The sequence below is a fragment of the Cavia porcellus genome, unplaced genomic scaffold (assembly GCF_034190915.1).
Source record: "Cavia porcellus strain 051 isolate PalLab524CR breed Dunkin Hartley unplaced genomic scaffold, mCavPor4.1 scaffold_2, whole genome shotgun sequence".
In the NCBI taxonomy this organism is placed as follows: Eukaryota; Metazoa; Chordata; class Mammalia; order Rodentia; family Caviidae; genus Cavia; species Cavia porcellus.
In genome coordinates this window covers 81,202,085-81,218,843 of record NW_026947485.1, presented here as the reverse complement: position 1 = coordinate 81,218,843, position 16,759 = coordinate 81,202,085, and positions in this window count along the sequence as shown.

Genomic DNA, 16,759 nt, shown 5'->3' with positions numbered 1-16,759 from the left:
GCTCTTCTTTATAGTGTGAAAATAGCCAAAACTTTCAGATACGTATTTCCTAGAAAGTGAGTGAAAAGATAAATTGTGTGTAAAATGGGTAAAATTTTTCCTCCTGCCTTAATTTTCATCTCTGTCTAGGTTCTTCATATATATGGTAGATATACAAGATATGTATGGTATACATACAAGACAGTAATTACTACTAATCATTGTTAGTTCATCCAAAGCTTTTTTAAAAATTTAATAGTTTTATACTTTTCAGACTATTTAATTACTTAATTTGTCCTTTAAATGCAAGTCTAGGAGGAGAGAAGGATTTCTAAGTATGAGAATATTTTTAAAGAAATTTCGTATCTCATTACATGTCTTTGTAAAATTGTAACTCTGGGAAGCAGCTGGTCACAGTGTGGTCATCAGTGGTTCTCCCAGTGCGCAGTCTGCAAGGAGACCAAGAGCTATTTTGGTGCTGTAGGAAAAGAGGTGCGAGCCTAACTGTCTCCAGTTTGGCAAGAATGGTGCCAGTAAGTGATATGCTTCTACCTATTTCATGCTTTTCAGTGGGCAGCTGCCTCTCTTTTTCATGAAAACCTGGTGAAAGACCCACTGGAAAAAACAAGAGAAATTCAAAGCTAAGCGACAAGATACATTCTCAAGTTTTAGAAATCATACGGCACTAAATATGCAAAGCACAATTCTAACATTATATCATAGAGATAGACCAAAATTCCTGTGAACTAATTTTAAAACAATTTTTTTATCAATTTGCAATCACCATTAACTACCTTCCGAATCTGAAACATTCTGAGACTTGGAATAAAATTTGAGCCTTCTGAGATGTAATAGAAGACAAAGAAATAAAAGCATTTGCTATGATATTTTATTTGCCCAGCCTGGTAGCTGCAAGTGTACAAGTCAGACAATGAAAACATGGCTTATTGGTTAAAAATATTTAAAGTCACGGGGAGAAAGACATCCAGGAAGCTCAAAATTTCATAGGATACATCATCAAATTTCCAAATTTAAAAATGAGTTTGGAACTGGGATGGGCAAAGGAGAAAATAGGAAGGATATATATATATATATATATATATATATATATATATATATATGGCTAACTCTACTACTAACCTTTGTTAGTTCATGCAAAAGAACAGTTTGTGTTTTCATTGTTGGATTGTTTGATCATTTTTGCATGCCTAAATCTTGAACCTGAGCAGCTACTTCTAAGTAACACTACACAATGTATTAACTAGTGTTAATTTCCTAATTTTTTGAAATTATATACTGTTTACTTTCCTTTTTATGTTTTTCTTTTTTTAAATAAAAATGAATTTGGCTTTCATAGTAAAATATAATATCAAAAGAAAAATGTAAATGAGTTCACTAAACATTTTTATTTATGAAAGTTGCATATATGTTAATCTAAAATGCTCAGTGAGAGACTTTTCAACATATATTATTACTTCTTTGTGTCTTTTAACACTATGAATAGCAAATAATCCCACTTCGTTCTTTGAAAACATTTCCCCACTTCAATTTGTGAGGTAATAATGGTTAGAAAATCATTAGGAAATCATTTAAGTATTAGGCAGGACCCAGCCAGAAAAGGGAAACAAAGACCTATTGCAATAGAAGACATTTAATAGAATGTACTGCTGACTAGGTATTAAAGAACTGGGAAAAAGAAAAACAAAAGCAAAACGCAAAGAAATCCTAGGTGTCAGGGAGACAGTAATTGAGGAAATAGTTACTATTACTATAATTGCGTAGTTAAAAGCAGGAGTTGGGGTTACTTAAATGTCCTGGCTGGAATAAACAACTGCAAGGAAGGGGAACTCAGATCTTTGAGAAGGTCTCATGGCTTGGCTCTTACTGCTACCTCAGAAGCTCATAGGCAGTGTGTGTCAAAGCTGACCCTGAGACCACAGATGAAAAGGTGCCCCTAAAATAGCAGCAGTAGCTAAGGAGCAGAGACGAAGTGTGCTGGGGTTGGATGTCAAACCACGAAGAGCAGAGGACTGGGAGGCAGACGTCTCTCACTCTTGGCTTCCTCAGTACCAGTGTCAGAACAGCATACTGAAATGGATATAAACTGCCACCAATAGCTCTGCTATAAACTATGTCTCCTATTTAATAATAACGGTGCCTGACAAAGCTATTTGTCTTTTCCTGGGCTGAGGGTTCCCTGTCTCAACTTACTTCAGACCATTGGAATTTAAAACAATGTCACGAGGATGACATCAACTGAAATCCCGTTACGGTCATCTCCCACTGCCCAGCTTGCAGATGTCTTACCAAAGCAAATGAAAGCATGATTATTTTCAAATGGTCAGGTAGCCACAATCTTATCAGCCTGATGGATATTCAAGGTATTCAAGATTTCACCAGACTATGAGGGACAGCAAAAGGTTCAAGGTTTCCATGAGGTAAGTGTATGAAGATGATTTGAGGGTAACAAAAAAAAAAAAAAAAAAAAAAAAAACCTGCCTCAGCCAATGAATCTTGCACATTAGAACAGAGAAAAAAAAAGAACTGGAGATCTGTGTTCTAGGTGCCAGGATCTGTGTTGATTTGCATCTGTACTTTTCATACCTAGAGCAGCAATTATAATTACATTTTTCACTTTATTGTGTTTATGATAATCACAGTTATTCTTGAAGATCCATGTCCTTCTTTATAGGCTAAGTAAGAAGACTAAATAGGATATGATAAATATCAGCACTTACAAATATTTCACATTTGGTGCAATAACACCAACCTTTGCAATTCCCATAGAGAAGTAATAGGTTTTCTGTTTTATTATTCTGATGAGGAAAGGAAACTTTCAAGGGATTTCACTTGGCTTTTCCTTAAATCATGGTTTACCCATTGGTCAGAAAAACAATATGTAAATTCTGACATTTTTCAAGTCTATTATAATTACTCCCTCAGGAACTGCGGAAATATAGGGAGCATATTTATAAAAGGACTGAGCATATTGCAATTCAACTTAACACAACATTACATTTCTCTATTGTTTAAACTCCATTTGCTCCTAATTAACTTGTAGACCACTGTCACATTATGGTTTCCCAGAAATTATTGTTAGATCAAATCCAGTCTGTCAGCCACCTTGGTTAAGTGCTAAGATTTTCCATTTCACTTTCCCTGTCTCTGGAAAAGCATCAAAGGAATATTTTCATATATCCTTAGGGCAATGTGTCTGGGACTATCATTAAGGCAAAGAGACTTCCCCATTCCACAAGTGGCTCCAGATCTTTGAATTCACTATGATTGAAAATTAAAGATTAAAGTTAGATTCATATCTTTCATCATACACTAAACTAAAACTGAAATACATCAAATGTCTAAATACTAAAACAAAAACATTAAATCTTCTGGAAGATAGAATAGGTAAAACTCTTAAAGACATTGGTATAGACAAAGCTTTTATGAACAAAACTCTAAATACACAAGAAATATTACAATCAACAACTTGGATCTCATCTTATTAAAAAGCTTTTGTACAGCAAAAGAAACCACTAACAGAGTTAAAAGAAAATCCACAAAGTGGGAAAAAAATTTTCAGCTGTTCCTCAAATAAGGGACTAACATCTAGAATGTAGAAAGAACTCAAAAATAAGGATCCAATCAAAAGTGGATGTTTGAAAGGAATAGAAATGACTCGGCTGTAGAAGTAGAAATGGGAAATAAATATATGAAAAAAACGTTCAACACTCGTAGTCCTTCAAGCGATGCTAATTAAATAACACTGAGATTCCATCTCATTCCAGAAAGAATGGATGTCATAAAGAAATCAATCAATAACAAATGGTGGGGCTGTAGGAAAACAGGAACACTCCTCCACTGCTGATGGGAGTGTAGACTGGTACAACCACTGTGGAAATCAGTGTGGAGATTCCTCAAAATCTAAAACTAGAGGTCCATTCCCAACTGTTCCTCTTGGTATCTTCTTGAAAGACTTAAAAGCATCATGCCACAGTGGTATATGCACACTCATGTTTATAGTGGCATAGTTTGTAATAACTAAATCTTGGAAACACCCCAACATCCGTGAACTGATGAGTGGACAAGGAATATATGGATTTTTAAAATATACTGGGGTTCTGTTCTTCCATAAACAGGGATAATCTTGAGACATTTTTAAGTAAATGGATGCACTTTGGGGTCATACTCTTAAGTGAAATAAATTAGACTCACCTATTTAAATACCACATAGTTTTTCTGGTATGAGAGATTTAAAGTATAAACAAGTACCAAAATGTATAACAGACATTAGGAAATGGGAAGAAATTGTTCAAATGAGAAAGGGAAGAAAGCAGGTGGGCAGGACACTAAAGAAGGGTTGAGAATATAAAAAAGAATAGAAGAAAAATGGATACAAAACTTTTGCAAATAAAGAAGGATGAGAGGTAAAAGGAAGGGGAGAAGAATGGGGGGAAAAAAGAAGAAATGAGATATATCATGTACAGGTACAAATTCCCTAGGGTGAATGTTATCATTATGTATTTCTAAAGTGCACTGTCCCCCCAAAATTAACTATAGCAAACTTCAGAGCAGAAATAAACTATTCTCCAAAGCACAGCTACTCCTGATAAATAAAGAGTGCTGTACAAATTTGCTGACTGAATTGAATGAATAACTCACAGCTAACACAAATTGGCCTTCTATTCAGTTTTTCAAATTTAGGGGAAAAAAAGAAAAACCACCTCTAGCATCTATTCTAATCTTTAATCTAACCTTCACTCTTTTTCATTCAAAATGTGCATATTTCAGTCAAAATGATTCTGCAAGCTAAATAAATGCCACTATTTGAGTCTTTCACAAACAGGTCATTGTGTAAGCATAGCAGTTTTTAGTATCAGAAAGGATTGTGATGCACCAGAAAACTCTCAAACTGTCACTCAAAAGCAAATCAAATTTTGAATTGTTGCTCATCAAATAAACAAGGTACAGCTTATAAAAGTAAAACCAAGTTTGCTTCAACATACAATCCGCTCAAGTGAAATAACCAAGGGGGTATAGAGTTCCCAGGAGTTTCAGCAAGAAGCCTACTGCTCCACGGAAGGCCAAGCAGTGATGCAACCTCTTCAGGGCTGAATTCTTCCTTTAACAGGCCGTAGGAGTCTAAGACTGAAGGTTATTCTTAGAAAAAGAAGACGATATCATATCAGCTGAGCCACAAAAACCACATACATCTTAACCTAAAGCACAAAGATATTAAGTCATTCTGTTTTTTTTTTTGTTGTTTTTTTTTTTTTTTTTTTTTTTTTTTACTACAATCAAGGGTAGGAAATGTATCTTTCATGAGATTTCCAAAGACATAATTTAAACCTAACATCTCTGATGTTAATGCAACTCAACTGAAGACTTATCAAATAACATTTCCTGAAAAAATGAAACTCTAGGAATTTCTGTCCCCTCGAAGAACAGTAGTCATCAGTAATTTTTAACATAAAAGATAATAAAGTTTCAATGCATATAAAATGAACTTTAAAATATCAGGCAATACCTTGGGTAAAGATGTGAGCTCAACACAGAACCAGAAGACATACGTCCTAAGTTTGCCATGATGCCTAACCTGAGTGGCCCTTGTCATCCTCTTATTTTTCCTACTCACTAGCAAAATGGTCATAATTCCTGAAATGCTGCTTTCTCCAGGACTGAGGCACCTGTGCTGGGAGGATCTGACTGTGTTTAACTCATTTCTAATTGTAGAGTTAACATTAAAAACTCCAGGCAAAGTGAGAGTATAGGGGGAGGAAGATAGACTCAGATAGATACAGGCTCTGAAAGCCTTTAGAGAATCATGGTGATTATTAATCAAGCATTTATTCAGTTTGCTAAATAATTTTAACTGAAATATGAAATGTTCTCTAGAGTAGAATAAAAACATTTTTAAATGTCTATAGGAAAAGAAAAATGGTAGATGAGAAAAGAACATTGGAATACACTGACCAGTAATCAAATAAATTATCACTGTGCTACTCACCATGACAGTTTAAATAAGGTGAACTCTGTATCTTTATTTGGATAGGTACAGTGGCACGCTTCTGAATGTCAGGGACAGCTTTGCTTTTATTGTCTTATAGGTAGTTTCCATAAGGTCACTAACCTTTGTTGCAAAGAAAATAACCTTGTTAGTATCACAAAGAAAAAGAAACTTTTCCATTTTAACACAGAAGAGAATAAAGAATAAAAGAGAAAAATGAAAGAATGCTCGTGATTCTCCATGAAAACTATTAAAATCCATGAGTACTGCAGGTGTTCGCTTGTTGTTTTATGTAAATTTTGTAACATTTATTAAGAAAATCATTGGTTTTATTCCTAAAGTTATCATAATCAGTAAATAATCTTTGAAAATTCTAATTTCTACTATATCCTGGCAGGTCATTATAGTAAATATCCTCATTAGTCCAAAGTGGCTCTGAGGTGGCTCGTGTTCCTATGGGCTATTGTCATCTCCTCTGGACCAAGAAAGTTATCTCCAATCTTCATATTCAGCCTACCACAGAGTTTACAAAGTACTGGTATTACTCGGGGAGATCTCAAAGCCTTAATGATCCCACTGTCTTCCTAGAACTCCTGAAGGATGAATGGGAAGTCCATGAATATGCAACCATTGTGTATTAATTCCATTCCACTTTTCTATCTCATTGAAATGTTACATTGACCTTATCAATTATTCTAGGAAAATCCAGCTTTTCTTTGACATTAATTGAAGGAACCCATGAGGTTCAAGTTTTATTCAAATAACAAAATTATTATGAGCCTTCTAAGTTAAATATAAAATGTCATAGTACCCCTGATATAACCTACTCACCTCCCAAACACCCTATCTCCAAAGACCATTTCATAAAGAGTATGGTTTTTCATGTGAACTGAAATGTGATGTATAACTATTCGGTACACAACATACTAAATTTGTACTTTATCACTAAGGAGCTAAGATCTTAGAAATTGTTTTGAGTATTAGCTATTTTCTTCTGAATCATAATTTCTGCTTTTTATCACAGAAGATCGCAGGACATGCTCCTAGATTGTTATGTTCTTAGAGCAGTAAAGATAGGTGTATAGTGGAACATGAGAATATGCATCTTGCTTTAGGCATTACCCCAGATGAAGTTTTTCAGGATCATTTAAATATTTAATGGTTTTTTTATAAGGTCCTTTTTCTTTGGAAATGAGATCCAAAATAAAAATTGATGATTGTCAGTCTCATCCAAGTCCACCCAGCCATTCCCACTGCTAAGTTCAAAGCCTCAATGCTTTTTGTGAATGTTGTGACTTTTACCTGAGACAATTGGCAAAGCTCTGAACCTAATATAAGTTACAATTCTGCAACTCACATTTAATGGGTTTGAATGCATTGCTTTTTAACTTGGTCCCTACGAGAGAATTTAAGCCACTATATCATGGCCACTGTGAAGTCCTTTGCTCCTAATCTGTGACCTGCTCTTCTCGTTTCTGTTAGAAGCCTACAGTACTCAGAAGCAATTATTTCACACCAAAGCCCTTGTTATCATCAACTTTACTTACTGTTGTCACAGTCAAACTTGGCAAGCATTTCATACTGCAAAGGTCTTTCTTTGGAGGTTACTTAATCACAAGCCACAATGGAATATGATTTAATTAAATATCATGTCACTAAATGTTACAGCTTTAAAACATGCCATTCCTATATCAGGAAGAATGGCCCAAGGACACAGACAAAGTCATTCCAATGGAAGGCCCATCTTGGAGAGTTTGTTTCTGGGAAGAATTCTGTCATCAGTTTCTGAATTATTCAGATTCCATTCAGAATGTAAAAGAAGTAACCAAAATTTTAACACAACAAATTTAATGTAACTACTTTAGCCAAAAAACAGTGAGGTGAGTGTAGGCAAGAGATATGCTTGAGTGTGATGATTTATCCTGTCAACTTGATTGGCTTCCAAGATACCTACAAGATTAGGAAAGCAAACTTCTCCACATATGTGCATGGCTCATGGAGGCATAGCTTTCTCCTGAATTCTGGCCCATGGCCTCTTCCCTTCTAGTGCATTGAAGAGAGCAGCTTTGACTTGACCACATCATTCCACATAATCCCTTGACATTAATTGAAGGAATCCATGATGTAAGCAGTTCAAAATTATTATCTGAATTGGAGTCAGCTGGCCATGAACAAAAACATCTGGGACTGCGGAATGTATAAACCTCTTTTCCTTTAAATTGTGGGTCTTGCTCATTCTGTACCAGCAACAGGAAAGTTGATTGATACATGTAGGTTGTAACCTTAGCAAAGAGCTAAACTTCTTTTTGGGGGGAGGGTAGGCAATCAAACTCAGGATCTTGTGCTTGTGCAGGCAGGTACTGTACCACTGAGCTATATTCCCAGCCCCAAAAGCTATAGTCCTTAGGGCTGTCCCTGAATCTGAGAGATAACCTGACCAAGATGGTACTCCAGTCTCCAAGGGGGGTATGCTGATACTTTTGAGGAGGAAAATGAATTGGTTCTGTGACGCTCAATGCCCCTAAACTGGTACAGAAGCCACTTCATCAGGGATGAGGAATGAATTTCCACAGTGATGCAAACAGTATGCAGGAAGTTTGTCATTTTCCTGTCTTATACAGTCCTCTTACTTCCTTTGCTGAGCTCCATAGCAGACCAGCAAAAGAGAAATCTAATTTGTGTAGCACTAGGCTCAGAAAAGAATAAAGGGATTTTAAAAATGTTTTAAAATTAATTTTAATAAAATTATAAAAATTGTACTTATTAATGAGGTAATCTGGTAGTTCAATATATTTACATGTTATGTAATGTTAAATTAAACTTGTTTCCTTAAACATTTTTCATTTCTTTATGGTAAAAACACTTAGCTTTTTAAAAATGTCCATTGTATGATTATTATCTATAGTGACACTATTGTGCAGTACTGCATCAGAACTTAACTTCTTTTCTTTTTTTTTTTTTTTTTTAATCGGTACCAGGGATCGAACTCACAACTGCCTGCTTGCAAGGCAGGCACTTATGCCACTGAGCTAAATCCCCAGCCCCAAGAACTTCATATTCCTATCTAATTTTAATCTAATTGTAACTTAGTAAAAACAGTGGATTTAAAAGAGAGATAGGGCCAGGGATTTAGCTCAGTAGCATAAGTGCCTGCCTGGCAAGTGCAAAGTCATGAGTTTGATCCCCGGTATCAAAAAAAAAAAAAAAAAAAAAAAAAAAAAAAAAAAAAAAAAAATTAAAATTAAATAGAGAGAGACATTACCTTGATAATCACCACAAAGTAAATTATTCAAGTAGTCCCAATATGCAAATAGATTGTGGATGCTATGCAAAAGAAACCAGTAAAGAATATCCTTTGGCATTCTTAGCTGAAAATTAATTAAAGTGGGAATTTATTAAAGTTGCTTATATTAGTGTAGAGAGACATCTTTACTTCATGGAAACACAATTAAGAATAAAATGGTTATGCATTTTAAAACAATCTGATTTAATTATAATGAAATAAATTTTACTGTGGAAAAATTGTGACATTCTAGGGTTGATGACAAAAGTATTTGCTGACTTTCTGTACATGAGATATTTAAGAAAAGAATGTATCATTGGATGAGAAGAGTGAACCTCGGAGGAAGGAGCAGCTTCTCTAGAAAATCTTTAGGATTGCTTCCCATTCTTGATAGCATTATGCTAAACATTTTTTGAATAATAAATGTTCATTTATATAATTTTAGAATATATCTAATATATTCTGCATTTGTGCTGGGATTTGAACTTTTTAAGATGTTCTCACTTTTATTGGATTTCGATGACTGCATATTTAGTGATGACGTAAGCAGTTCAAAATTATTATCTGAAGGTCAAAAATCAAGGCATGGGCTTGACTGTGTTCCTCTCTGGAATCCCCGAAGAGCCCCCTTTTTAGTTCCACAAACCCACTGCATGTCTTGTATTAAAGTTGCTCATCCACATCATTAAAACCAGCACTCCTACCTCTTTGGCCAATAGTCCCTCCTCTTACACCTAGGAAAAAGAAGTTTTTTTAAGCAATTGGGCAATTGGATTGGGCCCAGCTGAAGCCTTCACTTACAGGTGCTAGAACCTCCCTTATGTAAGACAATATTTTCACAGTTTCCTGAGAGGAAGACAGGTACACCTTTGTGGAGCATCATTCCACTGAAACATTGCTTGTTTTTAAGGAAAACAGCAAAGGCATGGTGCATAAGTTGACTAAAGCAGAGTAGTTAGGAATCTTGGAGAAGTTCACACTTAAAGTCAACGGCACAAGACTGAACTAAACAAGTTTCACATAGTAACTTGCTTTTAATGTGATTCACAGGCTGCTAAACTACTAACATGTAATTAGCCAGTCCAGCCAGCCCTTTATCACATAAAGAAGATGGATAGATATCCCTTACTCTCAATCACAAGCCAGTCAAGCAGACCTTGTCCTTCAAAACAGGGCCAGAAACAAAAGGAGAGCCTTCTGTTTATTATATCACATTGGTTCTTTATAAATATGTTGAATTAAATAGAAGTTTAAGTCTCCTTTCTCTGAGACCAGGACGCAAGTCCATATATAAATTTGCTCTGGGGAATAGGATGGGAGCTGGCTTGGCTCTGTGTTTTTAGAATCTTGGAGTTTTAATCAAATTGTTTGAGGCTTAATATGTGTGTAACCAACAGGCGCAATGTGCATGCACGACTCTCAACATAATCAAAACACAAGTTTATTTCCGTCTCATCATTTTTCAGACATGTGTTTGGGTCTGATAATGAATTTCTGCCCCTGAAGGAAGACTTCAAAACCGTGATATCTTTGTTCACTTCCTTTGTTAATAAAATAGCCTGGAGTCACTTTAAGTAACAATGTGGTCCCAAAGTGGTCCCAGTTCAGAACATTAAGGCAAAACTTTGGTTTTGATTTAGCTTAAAAAAGCTCTCATTTCCCAATCTGCAGAAGCCGGCATCTCTTGGAAGCCTGCCACAGAAAAGAGGAACACGGTTGGCCTTCTTCTATTTCATTACTTGGTAACTTCGCTCTCCTCACCCCACCTTGCTGGAAACTTTCTGACATCATAGTCAAAAAAAAAAAAAAAAAAAGGTGAGGGTTCAATGGAGAAAAAAATGCACTGTTCTTTATATATTTTTGTGGTGCTAGAAATGCAACCCAGGACTTCACACATGCTAGGTCCATGATCTAAAACTGACCTACTACCCCTCTGGTAATTTCCTAGGTCAATTTCTGCTCTGAGCTTGTCAACTACTGCTTGGGTAGCTGCTCAGTTTTTGTTGTTGTTTTGTTTTGCTTTGTTTAGATACTAGCAGACAGCCTTTGACATTTCCCCTGCTGGTCCTCTTTGTAGATTCAGTACTGGTATTTCCGTCAGGGTAGTGTTTTGGATGCAACTTGAGAACATAATGTTAAATATGTCAGACACTCCAATTTAAATGTTGCATTGTTTCTCTTAAATGAGAAACTCAAAATGCATGAATTTTAACTCTCTTATATCTTGCTGGCTAGTTGCTGTAATCACCTTTAATTAACTTTTTCATATGCTTCATTGCCAACTTATGAAAACACACATCCTGCCCTAGTGGTTCTCAGATTTGTTTTGTCCTGAGAATCTCTGGGAAGTGCATAACCTTTCGGAGTCAGTGAGCTCTGCTGAGCACCAAATGTGCATTCCTATAGATGGTTAGAAATGCAGCTGCTGCCTTCTCAGGATCACACTTTGAGATCCACCATTGTCTGGCAATAGGAGCCAAGGGCCATTCCCCTCTAGCACCACTTGGGGTTGTTTAGCATAGAACTTCCATAACTGTGAGGTTTTTATATAAGATTCAATGCAGGCAACCAAACCTGCTTGATTGGTGATAAAAGTGCTATATTTAGACCTGTAGACTTTGGTTCCAAATGGCAAGCAATTCTTAATGGTAGCAGAAACAAAGTTTGTTCATCAGCCTAATTTACTTGTTCAGCTATTCAATAAATTTCTGTTAATCACCTACTGTGTGCCAGCTATTTTTTTCCCCCCCTCAGGAATGATGTGGCTTGTAATGTGATTCTTTGTACAGTATGATAAGTAGTGGCTCCCAACATCTTGTCAGGGGCAGGGTCAACTAGAAAGCCTGCAAAACGTGAGTGCCCCTATCTACCCACAGAGCTCTAGTCCAGGGGGTACCAGCTGGGAGGCAAGGATTTACAGCTCTACCAACTTCCAGGGTTGCTGAACAAATATGAGCAGACACTCCTGAACGTCATCCTTACTGTGTACACACTTCTGTTTGCCCTTTCTAGTTTTAAAAGTAAGAAATAACAGTACCTTTCTTGAAAATGAAAATCTCCACCTGAATCTCTTGAAATTATTCACCAACTGAAGAAGTCTGACTGCTCGGCTGTGCAGCTCATGCAATCATTAGTGATCAGAATCTTCAAGAAGAATCCACACACACGTCTTTGCAATCTTCTTTTCCTCATCATTCTCTTTGCTCCAATTAGTGCTTTAAGAATCAAGTTAAATGCTGTGACAGTGACGTACACAAATGTCTTGTCAATAAAAACAATTCCTAGCATAAAAACCCACCATCAAAATGTCATTCTCTTGTTGGCAATAACTGAAATGCAGATGAGTACTTAAAAGGGTGAGTGGACTCATTAAGCAAAAGAGCATCTCAATACTTCGAACTTCTGGTGGCAGTCATGGTAGAATAGCTTGAATCAGACTAATCCCTCTGTTGAAAACAACTATAAAACTTAGGCAATAAAGTGAAATAACTGTTTAAAAAGGCTTGAAAATACTATGCGAGGAAGGCAGGAGTGGCTGCACCCCACACAATGAATTAAGCTCTTTATTCCCAGGGTTGTATTTCTGAGCCCATTTGTTAATTTCTTCTTAGGAGAATGTTTTCCAAATAAAAACTAACAGTCACATGGGGTTAAAAACAAGACAGACAATAAAATAAATACAAAAATTTTTAAAAAAAGACCCAAGCTAGGTACAATGGAATATATGTATAATCTCAGCTACTGGAGAGACTGAGGCAGGAGGATACAAGCCATAGGGGCTCCTGGACAACTTAAACTTAAGTGTGCTTAAAGTATATCAGAAAACTTTTACAATTTTTATATAATTTCTCTTTGAGTTGTTTTCACTTCAAGATTTTCAGAGTACTGGGAAAAAAACTTCAAAAAATTTAACAAATACCTGCAAGTACTGGGAATAAACAGCTGAACTACATAGGGATTCCAGTCACCATAAAGTTACAAGAAACCAATAGTCAAAGATCCAGACCACTGAGGGTGTACCAGTTCTTCTCACAGTTTTGAGATCAGAAAACTACTATACCCTAGTAGTAAAGGTCAAAGGAAAATATAACAGCTGTAACAAACTCTAGGACCTAATCTCACTAAAACAAAGTTCATGTACTCTGTCAACACTTCAGAACACCTACAAGAAATGTTTATACATTAATGATAAAGATGACACCATCTCAGAGCTCCAAATAGATCAGCTTTAACTCAGCTCCAAAGAAAAGGAGTCAGAGAGAGAGAGAGAGAGAGAGAGAGAGAGAGAGAGAGAGAGAGACTAACAGAGAAGAGGCAATAGAAAATGATATACAGTTGATTCACATTTCATATATGCAAGTACATTTAAATAACTATAATGAATACATTCTAGAAAATAGAGGAAATTATGAATATTAGAAGAATCTTGCAAACCATAGCAGTCGAAAAGCTGCACTATGAAAGTGTAATTTTGATGCAAAAATTCAAAAAAAGATGTAATAGAATAAATAATATATTTAAACTGGAAATCGTATCAGGTTGATAAACTAATTTCCAGTGTGAAAAAAAGATGGAAATATAGAAAAGACTGTCATACTAGTAAGTTGCTTTTATTTGTAGCCTAGAGAGAGAAAGACACAAAAAGAGATAGTACTGTTAAATAATTTTCTAAGACTGGCAAAATAGTGAAATAAAACACCAAGGAAATACAGAGATCTCATACTTATAAACTTCTAGATGGGTACAAATGGATCAATAGAATGAGGATGTCTTAGGTGACTTGTGTGATGAAGTTTGTTTTCATAAAGTTTGATTAGTACATCCTTCATTTGTGGCTCAGTTATGCAACTTAATTAAAGAGATAGTAGCATGTAAGAAACAGTAGCCTAAAATACAATTTCACAGTTGAAGCTGCTCTCTGAATCTTTGATATTACCATGGGAGGAATGGACATCAGATAGTGTGATGACTCACATGGATGACAAACATAAGGCACTCCTGAATTCAGCAAAAACAGCCAACCTCAGTCAACCAACCAGTAGATTAATAAAAGACTACCATTTATGATGTTAGTTTTAAGCCAATGATTTGAGGGATTTCTTATACGATGCTACTCGGTAACAGCAAATAATTGAAAATATTAAATACTAAAATTTTCACCTAAAATACAAAGACTAACTTTGATTTCTGCAAAGCCAAAATGAACAATATACTTTTCTGTATTAACGACAGTAGCACATTTAAGAGCATCTCATTGTGTATTAACAAGTTTTAATTGAATTCGGAAGGAAACAAAAAGTCAGATCAGCAAGGACCCAAGGAAGGATATGGTTGCTGGTAAGTTCTCTGGTTTTATTTTTACCTCATATATTACAAATTTAGAATTTAATAAACCTTGCCAACAGACAAAAGCAAAACCTTGCCAAAAACAAAAGACTTAATGAAAGATAGGTCTCTATCCATGGATTAGAAAAGATTTAAAGGAGCAAAAATACAAATCTTTACTGAACAATTGCACTGCTCAAGCCATAACTGTGACCTTACTCACCTCTATACAGAAAAGACTCAGTGATGAGTCTAAACTTACATGCTGGTCAGGCTGTCATATGCTGGACCAAGTCCCTCAACAGGGTAAATAATAAATCCCAGTCACAGTATTACAAGTATTGTATTAACTCACATAAATACATTATTAACTCACATAAATGGGATGTTAACTGACATAGCCAATCCAGAAGCAGAGTAGAGTTGGTGATTTTCCTTGAGGAAAGGGAAAACTGAGAAGCTGCTATTCAGGGTGTATGACATTTCAGTTATCTGAAATGACTTTACAGACATGTTATACAAAGTGGTATCTATAGCTAACCATTTGGAATTGAACCTTTAAAAATGTATTAATAGCATAGATATTATATTAAATTTTCTAAGTATAATTAAAACAGTATAAATGAAACTTAAAAATGTTGTGAGAGCATATTTTGTGTTATGGCTTGTGTTTAAATGGCCCCTCAAAGCGTCATGTGTCCATGGGTGGGGCTTTTTTGAGGTGGTTAGATCAGGAGTGTGTGAGGCTGGAATTGACTCAAATAAAATAGAATTTGAAGCCTGAGAAATGGAGTTATTTCAGTACCAAACCATGTCTTTTAGGAGCCTTTAGAGCTGGTTTGTAGGAAGGAGAAGAGTCAGAAAAGCTTTAGAGATTCCAGCTGAAAAAGCAGAGCTGGAAAGTCTGAGATTGTACTTGATGGGAGATTCTGGTCAGAGCTCAGAATACCAGAATGCTGATAGAAAGTCTGCCAGTAAAGACAAGGCTCATGAAGTTTCTGCTGTGAAGAAGGACTACGCTTGCTGTTGGACAAATGATATGCTATTCCTTGGTAAAAAAAAAAAAAAAAAAAATGTCTGCATTTTGCTCCTGTACAGAAATTTTGGCTGAGACTAAGATTAATGGTGGTGGACTAATTAACCTTGCAGAAGAAACATCAAGACAGTCTAATATTGTAGCAGTGGTATGGCTACTCTTGGGGACTTTTAGCCAGATTTATATGAGAGTAAAGAACAAATTGCCCAGAAGAATGATTCAAAGCATTTTGATTTGTACAGAAAGGAAGTGTCATTAAACTTTTGACCTGCAAATATGAAACAGAAGAAAACTCGGTCACTGAAAAGACTAACAGGCAAAAGCCAAATATTTCAAAGACAACAGAAAAAAATAGCCGGGGAAAGCATAAAACAAACAAACAAAACAGGACTCCAATTTCTGCAGCTTCAGAGTTGCAAAGGTGAAAGACTTTGCTTTAAGAAGACAGCCCTGGAGTGCCATGTTCCACAATGGCAGTAGCCTAAAGAAAACTTTTGGAGTTTCCACTGAACCTTTGGCTTCAAACAGCTTCCAGCACTGCCTTCTCAGGCCACAGTGACTGGTTTCCTAGGTCTTCTTCTGAAATCTAGGTGGAAGCCTTCTTGAAGCCACAACTCATGTATTCTGCACGCACCTAAAACTGACACCATATGGATGATGTGAAGGTCTACCATCAGCTCAAGCAATAGCTAGGGTTCCGTTTCTCTTGACTGTAAGGGCCAAGTGCTTGTAAACTAAATCCCAAGGAACAACTTCCCTAAATAATCTTTAGATGCAGTGTACATTCAACTTTAAGTGAAGTAGTTTTTAAACATTGACAGGAAGATTCTAAACAATCTGGAAAAATTATGAAACTTCATATTAGATTTCAAGATTTACTGTGATGCTACCATAATTAAGAGGTGCTTTATGTTTTTTTTTAGCACATTGATCTCTTGATTAATTAAGGAAAATGGAAAATTTAGATGTACAATAAACATGTTACCCCAATACCATGAGAAATAGGTAATCTTTTAAATTAAAGTTGCTGGGTGAGCTGACATTCATGTGATAAAATACAAATCTTCAACTTCATAATATATAAACAAAAAGTGATTCAGCTATACTATGGGCATCATTATAAATGAAAGAA